The following is a 3,344-nucleotide window of genomic DNA, read 5'->3' on the forward strand; positions in this document are numbered from 1 at the left end:
AAACACATTAAAAATAAAACAATAAATATGAGATATGATAATGATAAAATGATAAATAAAACGGTATTTAACAAAATATATATATATTTAAAAATGTTCTGACTGTATTTAACATTTTCACAAACTGTAAGTATAAAGTACTTGCACATTTTAAAAATACTTTTTCCAAGTTATTTCATGTTTATTTTAGAAATGGATCTTTACTATCCCCAATCAGACTTATTATTTAGCATTTTAAGCTCATTTTGACCACAAAGTATGTGCTTTCTGCAAATGTAATTGAGCAAATGTAATTGTTTAGTTTATTACTTTTTATATTATTCAGTGGTGGCGGAAGTTTCAGTAGCTGTTTCTGTGTGCAAAACAGTCCCGCAACTTTATCATGCCTTGTTATAAAGTGCACACAAACAGGATTACTTTGTTTTAACATGTATAGTTAGTAGGCTATGTGACTACCTTGAAAGTTGAAACCATTAACGGCTCTCCTTTGATAATTGATGATAACAGCGCTCTGCTCTCGTCCAAATTCTTCATGGCTACAGTAGCGGCCCGCGACTAGTAATCAGTATAGCTCGCAGCACCCTCTGCTGGTGAGAGTAATCGTTTATTTATTTATTAATATATTTTTGAACGTGCTGTAAAATGGGGACATTTCCGGGGGCAGCTCCAGTCTGGGACAGGACACCAAAAGCCGGGACTGTCTCCTGAAAACGGGGACGTCTGGTCACCCTACCATATAGCTACAATAAACTTTATAACCTGCAAACTGGTGAAAACGTGATGCTATTAATTTACTGCCTCAGATGCAGCCGTTCTAATGATGGACAAAACAAAGATCTCGAGATGGTCCTCACTGCAGGACACAAGATCCAGGGGACGTGGTTGGATCCAGATCCAACTCCTCCCTCCTTACATATAGCTAAACCTACCCGTCTCCACCCCCTGATCCCTAAACTCCCCCGTCTCCGCCCCCTGATCCCTAAACCTACCCGTCTCCACCCCCTGATCCCTAAACGTCTCAACCCACTGATCCATAAACCTACCCATCTCCACCCCCTAGATGTGGATCCAACCACGCCCCCTGGATCTTGTGTTCTGCAGTGAGGGGTTACCGCAGATCTCTCTCACTCGCTTGTCAAAAACCTCATTAAAGGGTCATGAAACCCCCTGTTTCAGCACTGATTAGTTCTCTCCACAGTTTTAAAAAATGCTAAAAAAGTGGGCGTGGTGCGCTGCGAGCAGAGGGGGAAGAGGGGAGACAGACAACACAGCTTCGGGTTCAGACTTCATTTCGTGCCCATCGAGTTAAAACCACAAATAAATGCACAGCCATTTGCACTCTGCATCGAAAACATATATATGAACGCACTGTTGCACCTCTGAGAACTTTTAAGACTTATTCTCTGGTGTTTGTATAAGCATTTTGACGGGTTGTGTCATGGAGCTATAAAAACGGTTTCACTCACTAAGTGAATGAATCACGTTTGTGCCGAACTCTTATTACAAAGCAAAAACAGTCTCCTCTGATCCCTGATTGTTTCTCTCAGTTAATGTACGCGATCTCGAAGTCTGAAGCGTCTGTCATAGCAAATCAACACATGCTGTTGTGAATAATTAAGCGAAGCGTCTTCTCATAGGATAAGAACACGCAGTCTCATGAATAATTTAATAGACACCGACACGTCATCAATGTACTATAGTCCTTTGCCATGTCACAAATGGGCTCTATGCTTCCGCGTTTGGCACAAGGCCGCCCTTCAGTTTCCGATTCGGGAGATTTAAAGCGGAGGTAAACGGGATTATGGCAGAGTCATCAAAGTTTACGTATTGTTTGCTGGAGTTGCCCAAATTTACAGTCAATGATGTGCGAAGAATTGTCCGGATGTACACTACAACGCCACAGAGCAAACTTGAGAAAGGTTTCAAGTTTTATGTGTCTTCTTACATTTGCAATTATGAAGGTAAGTTCAGCTAGCTTGAACTAGTAGGGCTAATATTGTGCTGTTATTTTTACGATCCGTCCATCTGCAGGCTATTCACCTTAGTAAAAATGCTTATATCAAATATGTATGTATTTTGTCTTAAAGTGTCAGGTAAAAACAGGGCCACAAATGAGATCTCAATGAGAGCTCATTGCTACCGCTCTATGAAGAAATCAGAGACCCCACACCAACCGAGAGTAAGACTGGTAGCTTAAATGTGAAGTTCTGTTGAACATGTTCTGAGTTTTTACTGTTCTAACGTTACCACTGTTCAGTTTGTAAGATAGTTAAAATATATTTTCTGCATCATAAGCACAGAAACACAGATGTTATCTTAGCTAGTATGCATGATTCTACTAAAAATCAAGTCAGGAATCTTGGTGTGATTCTGGAGACAGACCTTAGTTTCAGTAGTCATGTCAAAGCAGTAACTAAATCAGCACAGTATCATCTAAAAAACATTGCAATAATTAGATGTTTTGTTTCCAGTCAAGACTTGGAGAAACTTGAACTAACCCTTTAATGCCATCTAATGAATAGGTAGTGAAGCCGGGACCGATGGATGCCATGGTGGTTGTGAAGCCCAAACCAGGTGCTACTTCAGCAAGTGGAATCAGGTATGCAGAGTCAGTGTAAACAGGTTTGCTATACTATACTGTGTAGCAAAAAAAGACTATTGATTGCTTGATAATATTATTCCAGATCTGCACTATACAAGGCCTACAGTGGTGAGCTGCCAGTCCCATCAACCCTCGACCCTAAAGCTGCCTATGCTGACTTCAAACCAGACTGTCTTAAATGATTATTTATTTTATTAAGGGAAAAAAGCTGTCCAAACCTGCCTGGCCCTACGTGAAAAAGTAATTGCCCCCTAAATCTAATAACTGGTTGTGCCACGCTTTGCAGCAACAACTGCAATCAAGTGTTTGCAATAACTGGCAACGAGTCTTTCACATCGCTGTGGAGAAATTTTGGCCCACTCTTCTTTGCAGAATTGTTTTAATTCAGCCACATTGGAGGGTTTTCGAGCATGAATGGACAGTTTAAGAATGTCAATCGGATTTAAGTCCCGACTTTGATTTGGCCACTCCAAAACCTTAATTTAGTTTTTCTTGAGCCATTCAGAGGTGGACTTGCTGGTGTGTTTGGGATCATTGTCCTGCAACATAACCCAAGTGCGCTTGAGCTTGAGGTCACAAACTGATGGCCGGACATTCTCCTTCAGGATTTTCTGATAGAGAGCAGAATTCATGCTTCCGTCAATTATGGCAGGTCATCCAGGTCCTGAAGCTGCAAAGCTACCCCATATCATCACTCTGTGTGTGTGTGTGTATATATATATGTGTATGTATATATATATAT

The sequence above is a fragment of the Sinocyclocheilus grahami genome, unplaced genomic scaffold (genome assembly GCF_001515645.1).
Source record: "Sinocyclocheilus grahami isolate Dianchi unplaced genomic scaffold, SAMN03320097.WGS_v1.1 scaffold512.1, whole genome shotgun sequence".
Lineage (NCBI taxonomy): Eukaryota > Metazoa > Chordata > Actinopteri > Cypriniformes > Cyprinidae > Sinocyclocheilus > Sinocyclocheilus grahami.